The 19745-nt window shown below is 38.7% G+C and overlaps 2 pseudogenes; one reads left to right on the top strand and one right to left on the bottom strand.

The window, feature by feature from the left end:
- Window positions 1-5329, bottom strand: part of LOC138847792 (vomeronasal type-2 receptor 116-like) — a 28232-nt pseudogene extending 22903 nt beyond the window's left edge.
- Window position 5330: 1 nt separating this feature from the next.
- On the top strand, window positions 5331-17708 carry LOC100339696 (vomeronasal type-2 receptor 116-like; annotated as a pseudogene).
- The last annotated feature ends 2037 nt before the right edge of the window (window positions 17709-19745 follow it).

The raw sequence follows: 19745 nt of genomic DNA, 5'->3' as shown, positions 1-19745 counted from the left end.
GAGAACTCAAGAGGCTCCCATAGCCTTGGAAACTCACGACTGGAGCATAGGGAGAGTACTGATGCCATAAACAGGAATGTCAATTTGTAAAGTCAACAACAGGAGTCACTTATTCCTCATGTAGGATCTCTGTCCTTAATGTGCTGTACATTGAGATTTAATGCTATAACTTGTACTCGAACAGTATTTTTCACTTTGTGTTTGTATGTGGGTGCAAACTGTTGAAATCTTTACTGAATATATACTAAACTGGTCTTCTGTATATATAGAAAATTGAAAATGAATCGTGATATGAATGGAACGGGAGAGAGAGTGGGAAAGGGGAGGGTTGTGGGTGAGAGGGACTTCCTCGGCATGGGGTAAGCCAATGTAATCCATAAGCTGTAGTTTGGAAATCTATATTCATTAAATAAAAGTTAAAAATAGGCTTCCATAGCCTTGGCGACTCATGACAAGAGCCTAGGATGATTACTGATACCATAAACAAGAGTGTCAATTTTTAAAGTCAACAACAGGAGTCACTGTGCACTTACTCCTCATGTAGGATCTCTGTCCTTAACGTGCTGTACATTGTGATTTAATGCTATAACTAGTACTCAAACAGTATTTTTCACTTTGTGTTTCTATGTGGGTGCAAATCTATATGTGTGTGTTGAAATCTATACTTAATATATACTAAACTGATCTTCTGTATATAAAGAGAATTAAAAATGAATATTGATGTGAATGGAAGGGGAGAGGGAGCAGGAAATGGGAGGGTTGTGGGTGGGAGGGAAGTTATGGGGTGGGGAAGCCATTGTAATCCATAGGCTGTTCTTTGGAAATTTATATTCATTAAATAAAAATTTTAAAAAAGTATAAAAAATAAAATAAAATAACCTGTTAAAATCTAAATTAAGATAACATTTTTAAATAAGGTAAGAGTTTGTAGAAATTGTGGAGATTGAAGAGGTATAGAAAACATTTAGAGAAGGATATATATATATATATATATAGAGAGAGAGAGAGAGAGAGAGAGAGTGAGAGAGAGAGAGAGAGACAGAAATCTGTTCAGATCTGGGGTAAAAGAAACACTGATAGAGCCATGGAGCTTGGAGCCCATGGCCTCACTTCAGGATGTGCCCAGTCTCACTGATGGATAATCTCCAGGAAGGAAGAACAGAATGCAATTTTCAGCCAACATCTGAATGGGCCATTGTGATCTGGTGTCCAGTCAGGGAGTCCTTGAAAAACACCAGAGAGTGTCCCTGGCCTGAAATTCAAGGTTATTTCAAACTTTTCTCCCAGTGTCACATGTTGGGCAAATCCTCATGAAAAGAAAATGTGTTGGGACAGACCAACATTCCCGGAGCTGAGACAAGAAGCAAGGAGAGTGGAGTGTCTTGTTTTCTAGCTTGTGAGGAGTCCAAAGGGGCAGGAGATTGGCTGCCCACTGGAAACAGCATTTTTTGGATCAACATTATTCTGGCATTCAGAGCCTGGTACCTGGCCAGGAGACCTTCTGAAAACACTGGCGTGTAGCCCCAGCCAGAATCCATCAGTCATCTCTAAGACTTCTTCCAGCCCCACATGAAGGGCTGATCCACACAAGAGGGAAGGAGGGAGGCTGAAAGGATAGAATCCCAGCTCCAGGGGATTGATCTGGCCTTAGTTAGCCAGCACTAATCACTTTTAAATGGCTGACAGGGACCCAGTGTTTTAGGGAAATGAGAGTGACTATGAAAGAGACACTCTGAAAAAAAGTGACAGCAGTCTGCATGCTCACCAGTCCAGTGAGATTAAACAACTTTGGATGCACACCACATAGGAGTTGCAATCTGAGTCACATTGGAGTTGCTCTCCAAGTAATGGCACCAAAATATTATGGGAAATGGTGGCACAAAAATTATTGTTACCTTGGTTCTTTGCCTCATGTGGAAGAAGAATTTCCAAGTGGATGGCAAAGAAATTTAAAAGTATTTATTAGAATCAAGGACCTCCAGCCAGAGTGGCATGGAGGGGGTCTTCCAAGAGAGGAAAACTGCGAAAACCCACATTCATTTGGGTGAACTTCTCAGGTGCACGAAAGCTGAAAAATGGAGATTTTCTTTGTTCATAGGTATAATTTAAAGAGGAAGTACTCAGAGATTGGGTAGCCATATTTGTGGTATTTGAAGTAGAGAAGAGGAAATGGAAAAGGAGAAAGGGACTTTCCTGGATGACTGTGTCAGAAGAGTTGTGATCGACAAAGCTCTCAAACCATGGGAGATTGTCAGGAAAATTAGAATATTCTAGTCTTCCACCACTTTCAATCATTGTTGACAAATTTCAGGGTTGAGATTGTATATTATGGCTGTCCTCTTATGTAGCATGCTATTTTTTCTCCCCCCTTAGCTGACCTTTTGTTCTTTTGAGCCTCTGTGACCATAGTCACTTTTCATTCTCTCTTGCAGATGGCATTAAAGAACACATCTCTGACCCTTGCACCTAGATGCTACATTTCAGCTCAGCCCATGTGGGACTGGCCATTTATGATCACCTGAAAGGTATTTGATTTATGTCAGGTTTGAGAGTTAGAGATAGACAGGATAGCATCTGTGAAGTGCTGTAGGATTAATCTCAGTCACTGAGAAGAGACATTAAGCAACAGCCTGGCCATATCAAATACTGATCAGGACATCATCAGCAACCGTGGTTATTCTTTTCTTTGACAACAAATTTCTGATAGTTGTAGCCAATGGATCATAGTGAGGTGGTCACTCATTGTGGTTTTGAAAAGTTTTCTAAGTTTACTGATGATTAGCACCCTTGATAAGGCCTTTTGCTCATTTATCTCTGCAGAATGTCTGTTCAATTGCTATACCCATTGTTGATGATATTGTTGTTGTTCCTTCTGCTTTTTAAAATATAAGTTGCAAACATGTTTCTGAAAGAAGGTGTGGCTATATTCTCCCAATTTCTATCAAGTGTTTGACTCTTGAAAGCTCTCCCTCCAGTTATGTAAACATGGCCCAGGCCACTGACTGCAGTCTGATGTCCCCACCTTCCCTAAGCTGTTGCTTTCTCTGGCTCTCAGCTGCTGGGATTATGTGTGTGTCCTTGATCGTACTACAGATCTGCACCTTCCACACTGATCCACAACATTCTTCTTCCTTCCATAGAATTTCAACTGCATTTCTTCCACTCTTACTTTGACTGTCTACTCCTAGCCTAGAACAGTATGCCCTTCCCTCTTCAGCCATCTTGGACTTCCCCCAGTAATCAACAGTGTTAATCCTAGGTAAGATGGATAATGGTAGAAACAGATTCTTGGTAGATTACCATATGTGGCAAAACTAGCAAAGTACTAGGTATTGTTATATTCAGAAGAGTTGCATCAGATTAAGTATGGCTGGAAGATGCATTATGTGTGGATTCTTGGCTGGGACATAATGCAGAACATTTAACAAAAATGCACCATTGTAGGCTTTACATACAAGCATAACTAATTTGGAGCTATTGAGAACTGACACAGTGAATGCTGATGTGCTAGAGCACTTCTGTGTTGTGGATTTGCTTTATTTCTTTTTCTGCTTGCTATGACATTATTCTTGCAGTGGGCTTATAGTGATTTCTACTTTCGATTTGAAGTGTGTTGAGCCTGAGAAGATAGTTCAGGATAAAGTCCATTGGAGACAGTGTTCCCGATGCAGACTGAGTGTAAGTTCATGTGGGTGTTCCCTATACACGCAGAGAACTCTGTACTTACCAACTCAAATGTCCACTTGCTTTCATTTTTGGAAATTGCTGTATAGTGAGCTAAACGTTATTAGACTTCAATAGAAATTATAAAACGTCTCAAATAGAAAAATATTACCAACTTTTAAGGTAGTGTTGTTAAAATTAAATTTAGACAGAAATGTACAATCTCAGGTTTTTATACTTTTATGCAATTAGCATATATATTTCCATATAAGACTGAAATTCTGCATTTGAAGCATTCATCCCAATCTATAAAAAACATCAAATTCAGCATTAAGAATTCAGAAGATAGGCCTGTGCCGCGGGTCACTAGGCTAATTCTCCTCCTGCAGCCCTGGCACTCAGGTTCTACTCCCAGTTGGGGGACCGGTTTTGTCCCAGTTGCTCCTCTTCCAGTCCAGCTCTCTGCTGTGGCCTGGGAAGGCAGTGGAGGATGGCTCAAGTGGTTGGGCACCTGCACCCACGTGGGAGACCAGGAGGAAGCACCTGGCATGTAGCTTCGGATCTACACAGTGCACCGACTGTAGTGGCCATTTGGGGGGTGAAAAACAGAAGGAAGACCTTTCTCTCTGTCTCTTTCTCTCACTGTCTAACTGCCTGCCAAAAAAAATGCAGAAGATAAAAAGTGATGACTATGAGGGAAATTGTTAAGCAAAAAAATAATGAATATATATTGATGAAATTCGTGCATGTTTGGTTCATAACACACATTGTCCATGAATATTCTGAAGTCTACATTCTGGCTGGTATTTTCAGATTTATAGTAAAAAGTGAGAAGTACTCAAAAAGTCCCAAGTTCTGATGAGTGCATCAACCAAGGTTGTAAGTGCAAAAACAGATCAGCGTGGGATTACTGTGGTTAACAGCAACCTGGAAGGGTTTCATGTTTTACAAATAAAGATGAAGTGATTTGACATCCTGAATGGGAACTTATGCATTCAGGGTGATTACTGGTTCCACAGTGATTGAAAACCCCATGTCCTAGCGGGTATCTCTGTAAACAGGATTGGTTTGGTGTCTGTGTGGCATCAAGAAAATGTGTGGTTGCCCATTGCTATTTGGGTCTTTGAATTCTTTGACACTAGTGATTTCTGGTCTGAAACCCTACTGAGAACCTCACCTGATGCCTCCCTTCATGCCCTCTGATGCAATCCGGTACATAATTGTTTATGGGGTGGTTTATTGACAATGCCCTTGGACCAAATGTAACTAGCAGGAGTTTCTCCCTTGAGTCTTTGTATCCATGGACTTGGAGGAAATCCTGGCACCTGGGTGAAGAGGATGATTCACAAACATGTTTTTCTTCTTGTGTTTTTCACCAAGACAGAAGACCTGAGCTGCAAAGCCTTGGGGCAGAAAGGGTTTCAGATTCCCCCATGGACGGGTGGACAACTGGTGGAAAGAAGTCAGATGGAGCAGTATTAATGTGGACTGATTCAAGAAATCACACACACACACACACACACACACTCACACTCTAGTTATGCACCTGCATAACGCTGCATGTTCCACTGCAATTGTGTCTTAGAGTTTTTCACAGACTTCAAAGATGTTTACTTTGATTTTCCTGTTGCTCTTTCTGCAGCTGTATCTCCTTGTGACATGTCATGATGATCACAACTGCTTTTTCCTTGAAACGGAGTTTTTACAAGGATGGAGATGTTGAGATTGCTGCCTTTTTCCCCATTTACCGATACCTCGTTGATAGAATCATGAATAATTTCAAAAATAATATAATATTCAGAGGGTAAGTTCTCTTTGCCATAATCATTTCCCTTGATTTGCATAATAGCTCCTTGTTATTTGGTCTGCTAATGATTGATAAATGCATTCTGTGTTCCTGCCCTGTCCATCCTCTGTCCCTCCTAAAAATTGCTGATAGTGTGGGGTCAAGAGAAAGACAGTTCTTCTTGCCTGGCACCTTGAATAATTCAGGAAATGTTACCTGATAAGAGGAAGGAGAGTCTGGTTGGTATATTCCTGTCATTCCCTATGCATGTTCATCAGCTCAGGGGCCTATTGTGCCTCAGTAGCAGATTGTTAGAGAACCCATGCATCAAAATGAACAAACCTGAGTTAGATGAGCTCTTCCACATGTGCTCACAATGTTTTCTAATATGTGCTAGATTTGGGATCATAAGAACACTTCATTTTTTCTACAGTCATAAAGGAGAAAAGATATTCAAGAAAGTAAGTTTTTTATTAGGTAAAAGTAATCTCAGGGCAACACCTTTGCACAAATAAAATAATAATTAAATTTTAATGATGAATATACCTGCAAAATTTTAATGATTGTAATCCACAACATTGACGATGTGTCCATGAGTCTATCATTTTATCAGGAAAAACATTTCAGATTGGGTTTTATCTGCTTCTGATCCTCTTTCAGATACTTTCTTTTTGTAGCTAAATATAAATGTTTCATTATATATATACTAATGTGTATATATATATATATATTAAAATTTCATTCCTACACAATATACTATCTTTTAGGACAGCGTACTTATTTTCTTCACAAATATTTTTCTAATTTTCTAATTGATTTATACTTTAATGCTACAGGAATTAGGTTGACACTGCATAGATCATTGATAGAAAGTAGATATCAGGACATAGATCACTGCAGTATCATTAAAGCCAATGGATTTGAGAAGTATAGTTTGTGCCACCAAAGTGATGCAACTGATGAAGTATTTTAGGCATTTGTCCAGAGATCTCTCCTGAAAATATCTAATTTGGATACTAGCTTGTTATAATATTCACTTCACATTGATATTTATGAATTCAGCTCATATGATATTTGCACATTGCATCTCATTTATGAATATTTATACATTATTAGCAGTAGTATTCTCCATGTTTTTGCATACAGCACATCATTTAAATGTTCTCTGAAATGGTAGAGACCAGGAGGTAGTGAATTTCCAGTAGCAGGAAAAGACACTATGAATAGAGCCCAGGTTCCTCCAAGATGTATGCCATGCAAATGGGAGATCAATATTAAATCTTAGCAAACCCAGGAGAAAGTACCTGTATTGATGATACTTGGAAAAAAAAGCAATACTGAACTATCAATAGACACTATACCCTGCAATGTTAGATTCATGAACTTTAGAGCATAAAATAACTACTGATAAACTGTTCTTAGAGACAAGAAACAGAGCATTAAACAGATCAAAAGGGCAACTCTCAAAAAGCCCAGTGTGTCAAAGAGCATTCTAGATATTTTGGTGCTGGCAGGAGCTGATGAATAAAATGAGAGCATGAGGAATTGATGGAAGTGTAGAAGAATGAGGAGAGGAACAGACATACATGAAACACAAAACTGAATATTATTTGATTCATTTAGCAAGGTCTTTCAAATTTCCTCATTCTACAAAGTATGAATGAAGTATTTGATAGCACATATTTATAGGAACTATATATATAAAACAATATATATAAAGCAACATGATTATAGAACACCTGTATATAAATAGAGAGAGAGAATAGGTGTATAATATGCATACATACATATTATGTTTCACCATGAACCAAGAAATAAAAAACTGTCACTTCCTCTGGAGCACAAAATGACCCTTAACAAGCATTGTACGTGACCTTGTCTATTCATCAAGACTCAACACAAAGGACATCTGAAATAAAAACAAAGGGCTCCACATTTGCATTCTTTGTCAAATGTCAGATCCCAGAAACGAGAAATGCATCATGTTCATTGCATGGAAGGCTATTTATGTTCAATTCTGTAGGAAAAAATTGAGTGAAGAAGGCCTGTTTGGAGTAAACACTGATACCACTGGTCATGATTTACTTTAACATATGCTTAGTGTTCTAAATAAATCCATGACTGTCTTAGTTGTAAAGAGTCACAGGTCTCACAGCCCAGTGTTTCAAGTCCACCTACTGAGTGTTTCAGGCTTCTCTAAAGTGCTCCTCCCTTTTCACTGCTTTCCATCTTTCAAGCTCTGAATTTGGTTTCATTCTCCTGGCTTGTGATAGTGGTTGATGGGTAAGTTTGATGGGGAAGATATTTTTCAGGATTAATTCCAGACTTCCATCTACCATCCAGTGCTCTGATATCATCCTCTTGCGGATTACATAGCCTTCAGTTGAGATACTCTCTTTGCACATTACAACCTGCAGCCTTATGGTCATATGACTCCTATTTCAAGAAGTGTTTAATGATGTGATAAGATGAAGAATCATTGCAGTTTGTGATTATAGGAAATATTTATAGAAGCAATGCTCCAGATGATGTGCCTTTCCTTATGTTTTCTTTGACAACTGCAATGTTCTTCACAGGCTTCCATGATCTTTAGAGAAGGCATTCCAGAGCCTATTTAGAATTTACACTAGAAATCTGCCATTCTATGAGTCTGCTGAGTATCTCACTTCCCATGTTGGATCACTCTCCCCTTTATTTATTCTATCGGTTAGTGTTAGCAGGTACTAGACTTGCTTATGTGCTCCCTTTGACTCTTAGTCCTTTCATTATGATCAGTTGTGAACTGAAATTGATCACTTGGACTAGTGAGATGGCATTGGTACATGCCACCTTGATGGGATTAAATTGGAGTCCCCTGGTATGTTTCTAACTCTACCATTTGGGGCAAGTCAGCTTGAGCATGTCCCAAATTATATATCTCTTCCCTCTCTTATTCCTACTCTTACGTTTAACAGGGATCACATTTCAGTTAAATTTCAACACTTAAGAATAACTGTGTATTAATTACAGAATTAAACCAGTCATATTAAGTAGAACAGACAAAAAAACTACTAAGAGGGATAATGTATTAAGTTGCACTCTGGCCTCAGAATCAGCCCTAAAGGCATTCAGATCTGGCTGAAAGCCCATGAGAGTATTTCAGGCATGGAAAGCCAAGACACTCTGGCAAAAGATCTCTGTGAGTGAGATCTCAGTGGAAAGAACAGGTCTTCAAAGAAGGAGGTACCTTTCTCTGAAGGGAGGAGAGAACCTCCACTTTGACTATGACCTTGTCTAAACAAGATAAGAGTCAGAGAACTCAGAGGGCTTCCATAGCCTTGGAAACTCATGACTGGAGCATAGGGAGATTACTGATGCCATAGACAGGAGTGTCAATTGGTAAAGTCAACAACAGGAGTCACTGTGCACTTACTCCTCATGTAGGATCTCTGTCCTTAATGTGCTGTGCATTGAGATTTAATGCTATAACGAGTACTCAAATAATATATTTCACTTTGTGTTTCTATGGGGGTGCAAACTGTTGAAATCTTTACTTAATGCATACTAAACTGATCCTCTGTAAAAAAAAAAAAAAAAAAAAAAAAAAAAAAGAAAAGAAAAGAAACTATCAACTCCCAACTTGACTCTCACTGGGATTAAACATGACAATAGGTCTGATCTGATTTCATCATCATTAAAAAAAAATCATCTATTATTTTTCACTTTATGTTTCTGTGTGGGAGCAAACTGTTGAAATCCTTACTTAATGTATACTAAGCTGATCTTCTGTATATTAAGATAATCGAAAATGAATCTTGATGTGAATGGAAGGGGAGAGGGAGTGGGAAAGGGGAGGGTTGTGGGTGGGAGGGACGGTATGGGGGGGAAGCCATAGTAATCCATTATTCGTACTTTGGAAATGTATATTCATTAAATAAAAGTTAAAAAAAAAAGAATTTACACTAGAAATCAAATAAAGAACTTAAAAGAGGTAGCTGTTGCCAGAGATGATTTAAATCAAAATGCATGGGCAACCATGTGATAACATGCCCAAGATTATGGTGTAAAAACAGATCTTATATTTCAGAATCATTTAATCTGGGAGACCAGGATCTAGGTAGTAGCAGCTTTGGTTCTGGTGAGGACATGGGTCCTGCAAATATGGCAGTCTTCACACTCTGTCCTTAGCAAATGTACAGAGAAGGGTTAGAGCATATGAATTTTTGGCCATGGTCATCCATCTGTCACAGTAATTACAGTAGCATAGATGATAATCTGGATTGGAAGCTTTTCCCTTAAAGATCCTTGTGACTTTCATGCAGGTTTCAGTCCAAAAACTACCAGTATGTTCTGGCCTTGGTTTTCACTATTGAGGAGATCAACAAGAACCCCTATCTTTTACCCAACGTGACCTTGGGATTTGATCTCTATAATGTCATGCACAGTGACATGATGGTGATAGAGAATCCCTTCATCTGGCTTGCGGGACTGGAAGAGGACATTCCTAATTACACATGTAGGAAACACAGCAAGTCTGTAGCTGTAATATCAGGCACAAGCATTGCTATCCAAATGGGGACACTGCTGGAACTCTACAAAATTCCACAGGTGAGTGTGCAAGGGAAAGAAAGAGAAAAAGCACATCAACTTAGGTGGCTTATTTAGACCTAAAAATTTAAGCAACAGAGACCTTTTACATTTGCCACAGTGTGTGATCTAAAGAGAAGGCATGCAGAGGATTGATGGATTAGCCACATTTATTCTGAAGCAAAAGTGTGGGTGAGTGAAAATGAAATGTTTTTATCAACTTATGAGGCTAATGACTCATGAACTAGGAATCTCATGTAGTGGGAGATGAGAAAAAGGAAATATTCTAAAATCTTCTGACACTTCCATCATTTGCTTAATTTCTTCAGGAATAAGATTGTACACTATGGCAATAACCCTACACATATTTCTTGCATTTTCCCTTAGCTGACTCTTGGGTCTTTTGAACCACTTCTGAGTGACAGTGGTCAGTTTCCTTCCCTCTATCAGATGGCACCCAAAGACACTTCTCTGACTGTTGGCATGGTCTCCTTGCTGCTTCATTTCAGCTGGATCTGGGTGGGTTTGGCCATCTCAGACCTCCCAAAAGGTATTTAAGTTTATGACTGATTTGAAAGTAGAGTTGCAGAAGAATGGCATCTGTGTGGACTTCGTGGAACTGATCCCAGCCACTGAGAAGTCACATTCTTCAGTCCGCTGGCCATACCACATCCAAATCATAAAATCATCAGCAAATGTGGTGATTCTTTTCTGTGACACTGATTCACTCATAGGTGTCAGCTTTGCAACATGGAGACGTGTAATGACATGGAAAGTTTGGGTCACGACCTCACAATGAGATTTTGCCAGTTCTGAAGGACATTTCCTGCTCCACTCATTCCATGGGACCCTCATTTTTTCACACCACCGTAGTGAGATCTCTGGTTTCAAAAACTTTCTTCGGACAGCTAACCCTTCCAAATACCCAGAAGACATTTACCTCTCTAGATTCTGGTCACTGGCTTTTGGTTGCTTATTCACTGGGACATCCTGCAACACCTTGCAGAAGTGTCCACTGAATGCCTCCTTGGAATCCTTGCCTCCACATCATTTTGATATGAGCATGAGTGATGGGAGTTACAATATATACAATGCTGTGCATGCTGTGGCCCACAGCGTACATGAGATGCTTCTACAATTGTTAGAAATGCAGCCAGGGAACAAGGGGGCAAAGGTGGCATTTTCTCCCTGGCAGGTAACTTGGTTTCCATTGTTGACAGGTACTCCTGAAGTGATCCCCTTAAGAGCTTCTGCAGGTGTTCAAACCAAGTAGAGTAGTATATTTACTCCAGTCACAAGATATAAATGAGCCTGTGCCTGAAATATGTCATTAAAGACAGGGTTCCACTGACAAGTGGGAAATTAACTTGGCTAAGCATTAATGCTGTGTCTTAAAGAGTACTCACCCATCCTGTCAATTTAATTTTGGATTTGCAATACTTAGACTGTTTCATTCTGTTTTCAATCTCAGCAGTATAATAATTATATTTACTGTCAATTGTTGCTCAGGATGTTCATCTACAATGAATAGAAGAGATCTCATATAATTTGCACACACTTTTTTATTCTGCTAACTGCATTACAGATGGTTGTCTTAGGTACACTGAGAAAATAAGTGAGTGTTGGTAGCTTGGACTCCACAGTTGGAAATGCTCTGAATATCACAGCTAGATATTTTTGATTGCCCTTGTTTTAGGATGAAAATGAGGGAAGTTGTACTTACTTTGATGTAGTTCTCATCAGTTTTTTTTTATTGTATTTGGTTTGGTGGCTCTAAAAAGATTCCTTTGTTTATTTGTGATCACAGAGAAAAAGAGACTTTCTCTAACCTGGGTTTGGTGTGTTATCATTTGGGCAGTCTTCATGTGAATATGATGCATTTTTTCAGTTGCACCCATTTCTCAAGAACCTCCAATTTACCAATCCTGCTGGTGCCCTAGTGAATTTGAATCACAAAAGAAATTTGGAAGCTGAATACGACATTCTCAACTTTTGGAATTTTCCGTATGGTGTTGGACATAAGGTTAAAGTAGGAAAGTTTTCCCCATATGTTCCGCATGCCCAACAGTTGTCTCTCTCTGAGAATTTGATAGAGTGGGCCACAGGAATTACAGAGGTAAGTTGGAATCTTCATAAGGATCACACTGCACACTGTTACCCCCAAACTGGTATGGGGATTTGTGCAACATGGCTAATTAATAAGACATTTAATGACATTAACAACTCCTCTTCCAATCTAAATACTTTGTTATGTTTTTAGTGTCTGAGGATGGACAGTACACACCCTCATTCCTCCACACATTTTGATTCCATTTATTTTAGAAAATCAAATTGCATGCTGTCATTATGTCAGAAATAGGTGTTTACCATTTCAGTGAATAGGTTTGCAGGAATTGAAAACCCTCTACTTGGAACTTAAGTCATAATCCCAACTCTGACCAATGCTCATCTGATTTTGCTCAGACTCCACACTCAGTATGCAGTGTGAGTTGCAGCCCTGGATTCAGGAAAGCCCCTCTGGAGGGAAAGCCTACCTGCTGTTTTGATTGCACACCTTGTGTTGAGAATGAGATTTCCAATCAGACAGGTAAGTCAGTGACAGCCTCATGGAGAAGTTAACACCTGTTTATTAGAATTTCCAATTCTCCATGGAAAGATAAAATGTGGAATATGACTGCTCAGAAAATTCTTCCCTTCTTCAGTAGAAATTAATCCCTTTAATCAGTAATAATCCTCAAAAGAAAAAAACTTCCCACACTACACTCTGCTTCATGTAGTGTTTGTGAAATCATATGAAAGACTTAGTGTCACTGGAAGGCAGACCATGTTGGAGTTCAGGATGATATGTATGGTAAAAAATGAATGAAACCAATATTGGAGAATATTCACTCCATAAAGCAGTGTAGGATTTCTAAGATTTGTTCCATGAAGCAGCAATAGGCTATCATCACATGTATTGTGAAGATTTTCAATTTATGCTCATGTTGTATGTGTAGTTATTTTCACCATATTTTTAGTATCATTCTAATTTTTTAAAACTTATTGGTGATAATAACAGATTCTGTCAACAGAATACAATCCGAGGGAGTACTGTGGTGTATATACTAATTCAGTATAGGTAAATTCATGTCTGTGTTCCTTGTTCATGTATAGATAAAAGTGCTTTCACCAAATTGAAGTGTAGCATGCTTGGAGTAAAAAAGCACAACTCTAATGCATATGTGTTATATGAAAAACAATCTTACAAATCAGACATTATTTCATCAAGGGATAATACTCATAAAATATCATAAATGGGGCTAACCTTAGCCTTTGAGAAAAATCACTGTTGCTCAAAATATGAAACTTCAACAACATTCATATATTTACAGACATATACACATGTATAAAATCTATTTCAAAAGAACGCAGGCTGACATCAATGGTAAAAAGTATGCATAGCAAGAAAGGTCAGTGACAGCAAATTCAACACAAGTCCTTGAAGATAGGATGTGGACATTATAGGAAACTGAAGTAAATAAAAATTGGAAGAATTTAAAGTTGGTAATCAGAAACAAACAAATTTTATTAACCTCAGTAAGAGGGAATGGTACAAAAAACAAGATTAGCTGAGGCAGTCTCTTCAGATATAAAAAATACTAATATTAGAACATATTAATTATTTAATGGTGATACATTGAAGAATATCAAAGGAATTCAGAAATTTCCAGGTAAAAATATTATGAAATATATTGAGAAATATTTGAAAAATCCAAATATCCTCACAGTTATTAAAATAATTCCCAATACTTTTATTGTGATAAAAAATTATCAGACGACTTTTACCAAACATTCACATAGGAAAGGAAATCTTGTCTGAATTCCTGCAGAGAACAGGTAAGTGCAAAAATTCTGTTTCTTCTACAGCAACATCTTAACTTGTTTGATCAAATATTGCCAGATAGTTTTGCAAAATGAAATTGTAAGACACTGTTGTTGAAATAAATTCACACATTTGAAATATTGAACATGGAAAATCCAAAAGTATTTTTAAATAGGTTACATCATGCCCCAAGCATTGCATGCAATGTAATTCAGTTTATAATCCCTGAGAAAATAGTAAGAAGAATTAGCATAACTGAAGAAAGGTATTTAATAAAATCTAAGGGATCTAAGAATTGTAAACAAAGAAGAAAAAACTCAAAAACACCAAAAAGTAGGATCAATTTTCAATCCTAAAGAGTGTTTTAGAATGCTAAAAAACATGGAACTTATGGCTGAAGATTGGATACAAAGTTGAAAAAAGAATAACTTCTGCAGGAAATTACCAGGAGACTGCTCTGTGCATATTATCGAAAAAGAAAGACATGCAACTTACTAAAAAGGAATATATACAAGTGGCATTGTTTTCAGCTGATATTGGGATGCTGTAATGAGGTTAGTGAATCAATAATTGAGTTAAGTAGAGCTGGAATACAAGATTAAACACACAGAACAGTTATTTTTGCTGACCAGTTATGGAAAATGAAGCTATGAAAGACGGCACATGTAATGTCTCAAAAGTATGAAATATCCAAAGGTATGACTAACTAAATATTGGCAGATATCTGCAAGTTGAGACATCAGACAACAATGGGTTAATATATAGAAAAGAAGAGAATACTGACAGACCTGGAGGGAAAATTCATGTTCAAGGATAAAATGGCAAGAAAGTAGAAATATGCCAGTAGGGTTCAAGGAGAACTACAGACTGACTTTGATTACAGGCAGCATCCTAGTGTGTTCCTTGATGGAAACATGCTCAAGGGTGGCAACTAATCCAGCTGCTATCAAGTGTACAGCTCTTCTGTGTTTCTCTGGAACTTGAAAACCTGCCTTCTAATGGTGTTCTCTCAATCAGTGCTTGCACCTAGAATGACTTAATACAGATGTTATCTAAGAGAGATGTGCTTTAGTGAGATGGTTGTGTGCTTTCTGTGCACCCAAAATTCACAAAGTAAATCTCCCAGTCCATGTTACTAAGAGTAGGAACCTGGGGCTGGCACTGTGGCATAGTAGGTTAAGCCTCTGGCTGTGATGCCAGCATCCCAACTGGGCACCACTTCCAGTCCCAGCTGCTTCACTTCCAGTCCAGCTCTCTGCTGATGCTTGGGAAAGCAGCATAAGATGGCCCAGGTTTCTGAGCCCACACCCACATAGGAGACCCAGAAGAAGTTCCCAGTTTCTGGCTTCAGAGTGGCTCAGTTCCAGCTATTGCCACCATCTGGGGTCTAAATCACCAGGTAGTAGATCTCTCCCTTTCTCTTTCTCCATCTCTTCCTTTCTCCCTCTCTATACCTGTCCTCTGTCCTTCTCCCTCTCCCTCCCTCCCACTTCTCCTATTTTGGAACTAAGTCTTTCAAGTAAATTACAAATAAATAAATAAATAAACAAATACTTATTGAAAACAGACTTGAGCCCTTGGGTGGTTCATGAGGCTATGAGAGTACAGAGTGAATAGCACCATCAAAACAAGGGCTCATTACAGGCATGGAAAACCAAGAATCTGGCAAAAAATAGCCCACACTGAGGATCTCTATGAGTCCTTAATGGAAAGAAACAGTCATCTAAGAAAAATATTCTCTTCTCTGAAGGGCAGAGAGAGCATCCACTTTGCTTATGTCCATGTCAAAATGTTGACTTAGTCTATGTTTACAAAAGGCTTCCATAGCTTTTACAATGCATGGCAAGACCCTCAGGTGATCAGTGATGTCATACATAAGACTGTTAATTGCTAAAGGAACAACAGAAGTCACTGTGCACTTACTCCCCATGTAGGACCTCCGTCCCTAATGAGGTGTACTATGAGAATCGACTGCAAATTTTCCCCCAAACTGTATATGTTGTGTGTCTGCATTGATACAAATTGTTGAAATCTTGGCTTAATATGGAGTTGGTCCTCTGCATATAAAATCAAACTAACAATGAACCATAATGACAAGGATTGTGAGAGGGAGAGGAAGGTGGGGTGGGAGTTGGGGTGGGAGAGTGGGCTTAGGGGAAAGAACCACTATGTTCCTAAAGTTCTTTCTATGAAAAAATGCATTTGTTAAATAAAAAATTAAAAAAACAAGGGCTGCTACTTGCTCTTGTTCAAAGTAAGGATGCAGCAAGTATGCACCATGTATAAGGACAGAGTAGCCCTCACCACCATGGAATCCTCTGGCACCTTGATCACCACTTCCTAATCTGAAGAAACCATGAAGAAGGAATTTTTTGGTGCTAACAAGACACAAGTTAAGGTATGTTTTTAAATCACCATAAGTAGACTCAGGGACTAGGCCTTAGGACTTTGTAAGGAGAAAAACAGCATGTACTCATCAGTATGGAAAGGACTTAGGGAGGTGAAGTAATAACTCTGGATAACATGAGGGAGATGGGCATGAATGATGACCAATAATGTCCTAGATGTCATTTTTGTGTGCTGTCTTCAAAATCAAATAAGGACTATCTGCCTAAACTATACCACATTGGTCTTCTGTATATAAAGATCATTGAAAATTAATAAAGAAGGATATGATGGCTGAGGGAGTGGGAGATGTGATCGTTGTGGGTGGGAGGGAGGTTATGGGGGAAAAGCCACTATAATCCAAAAGTTGTACTTTGGAAATTTATATTAAACAGAAGTCGAAAAAAATAAAATAAAATAAAAATAAACAAGCTAGTCAGGTGTTCAAGAAGGACCTTGTAAATTAGAAATAGCTGAACTTTGGATAACATTATTCTACATTTTTCACCAGATATGCACCAGTGTGTGAAGTGTCTGGATCATCAATATGCCAGCACAGAGCAAGACCGCTGCCTAAACAAAGCTGTGGCCTTCCTGGCTTATGATGAACCATTAGGAATGACCCTGGTCTTCACAGCTCTGTGCTTCTCTGTCCTCACCACTGTGGTTCTTGGGGTCTTCGTGAAGCACCAAGACACTCCCATAGTCAAGGCCAACAATCATTGCCTCAGCTACATCCTGCTCATCGCCCTCGTCTTCTGCTTCCTCTGCTCCTTACTGTTCATTGGTCGTCCCAACACAGCCACCTGTGTCCTCCAGCAGACCACATTTGGAGTGGTATTCACTGTGGCTATTTCCACTGTCCTGGCCAAAACTATCACTGTGCTTCTGGCCTTCAAGGTCACTGCCCCAGGGAGAAGGATGAGACACTGGCTGCTATCAGGGGTACCTAACTCCATTATCCCCATCTGCTCCCTGATCCAACTTGCTCTCTGTGCCATCTGGCTTGGGATTTCTCCTCCCTTTATTGACACAGATGCACACTCAGAGCATGGCCACATCATCCTGGTGTGCAACAAGGGTTCGGTCACTGCTTTCTACTGTGTCCTTGGCTACCTGAGTTCCTTGGCCCTGCTGAGCTTCACTGTGGCTTTCCTAGCCAGGAATCTGCCTGACACCTTCAATGAAGCCAAGTTCCTGACATTCAGCATGCTGGTGTTCTGCAATGTCTGGGTGACCTTCCTGCCTGTCTACTACAGCACCAAGGGGAAGGTCATGGTGGCTGTGGAGGTCTTCTCTATCTTGGCCTCCAGTGTGGCACTCCTGGGCTGCATCTTTGTTCCCAAGTGCTACATTATTCTCTTCAGACCTGAGAAGAATGCTTTGAAAGGATTCAGGGATAGAATAGTTTCCAAGGAAACAGATGTTCTGAAGAGTGGCTCTTAAGGCTCTCGCAGTTTTCAATGGTTAGTAACCAAGATTTATGAAACCAATCTTGCATTCTGATGTTATAAAATAACTTGCAGAATATAACCTCCTTATGAGCAATTTATACTTCTCTTAAAATGTTTTTGTTCTGAAGGACCAATTCACAGAAAAGAAAGGGAGAGTGGGAGAAACCTTCCATCTGGTGATAGATTCTAAAGGTATCTACAGTGGCCTAGTGATAGTTCATGCCAAAGCAAGGAGTTTAATTCAGGTGTCCATGTGAGTGTCAGGGCTGGAAAGATGTAGGCCATCTTACACTGCTTTCTCTTGATCATCAACAGGGAGCTGGATTGCAAGTGGAGCTGCCAGGACATGAACTGGCACCCACATGGGATGTCAGGGTTACAGGTGATGGTTATATCCACTACACCCCCATGCTGGCCCCATTCCTCCTCTCTTCTTCAAAGTAACACTGTGTACAAATTTCTTAGCCTGGGTTTTATGTTCACAAACACAAACCTATCTCAGACATAGGCTCTCCTTGAAAATTTTATTTCTACATTTGCATTGTCAGCTAGTCAACACTGTAATATTCTTATTTTAATAAAATGAGTTACATGTTTGTTTACTGTTTTCCTTCATTAGAGTCTATATTAAAGTGGGCTTCATAATATAGAATGCATATTTTCAGTGCAACCATTAGACATGTTAAATCATTTTAATTATATATCATTTCATATTGATTTAAAATGATGTGATAATCACACACCAAGTTTTAATTATATGTTGGTAGAAGGATTCTGCAAACTTCTTTTCACCTGTTCGTTTCTTTTTCTTATTAATTTTGGCTTTAAATTTACTTTTGCCAATACCAAACATAAGAAAACAGTTATTAATCTTGAGGAGAAAAGAATTCAACAAAGTAGCAGTTTTAAACTAAACTAATTTCATTTAGACATTTCACTCTTTTGTGCGACAATCATCTATGTCATATTTTAAAATATGTTGGTCACTACAAATCAAATTCCTTATCCATTTACGGTTACTCTCAGTTCCTTCTCTTGCCATTCACCCAATCACCAATCCATTTCTGTTTCCATAGATTTATGGTACTGTGGGTTTTTTATAAATTAAGTATTGGATTCTGTGGTTTTAGGTGACCTTTCATTTTGCATGGCATTTTCAAGGGGAATCCACATTATTGCAGGTATCTACATTTTTCATGACAAACTGATAATTCCTTGTAGTAATTCATTGTGTTTTGTGTTTTCAATTAACCATATACTCACTTGCATGTTGTTTCCAACCTTGGCTGTGTGGAGACAAGCACTGATGTACAAAGATTTTTATGTATTTTATAATTTTTGAATGTACTACTAGGTGTGGAACATTTTGGTCATAAATGAATTTTATGTTGAATTTGCTAAGGAGGTGACAACTGTCTTCTGTACCGTATGTGTTGTAAATTTCTCACTATCATGGTTTGAAGGTTCCAAATTCCCTATGGCTTCTCTATCACTTTGAAAATTTTGAAATTTATTTGAGCCATGGAGTAAATGTGAAGTGGTGGCTCCTTCTGGTGTGGAATAGTTTGTCCATGCTTATTGCTGATTAGCATTCTTTGTAATGCCCTATGGTCATATATTTATCTGTGCAGAAATGCCCCTCATCCTATCTGCATTGTTCATAAATTACTTATATTTTGTTGGTTCATTTGCATTTTAAAATACATTTTATTGTTTGTAAGTTACTCAATATGTTTATATTTCAAATTTTAGTTGAGGTGTACAAGTCTCATGAATTACATATGTACAGATGTAGGAACATAGTGATGCCTCCCACATAACACTCCCTTGTGTCCACAATCTCTTGCTTCTTCCTCCCCCCTCTCTTTTCCCACTCTTAAGTTTTGCAAGGAACTATTTTCTTTTTTTTTTTTTGTTTGACACGTAGAGTTATAGACAGTGAGAGAGAGAGAGAGAAAGATCTTCCTTCCATTGGCTCACTCCCCAAATAACCGCTATGGCTGCCACTGCATTGATCCACAACCAGGGG

The sequence above is a fragment of the Oryctolagus cuniculus genome (assembly GCF_964237555.1).
Source record: "Oryctolagus cuniculus chromosome 16 unlocalized genomic scaffold, mOryCun1.1 SUPER_16_unloc_1, whole genome shotgun sequence".
Lineage (NCBI taxonomy): Eukaryota > Metazoa > Chordata > Mammalia > Lagomorpha > Leporidae > Oryctolagus > Oryctolagus cuniculus.
Note: the sequence above shows the minus strand (reverse complement) of the source record. Positions and strands in the feature narration are given on the sequence as shown.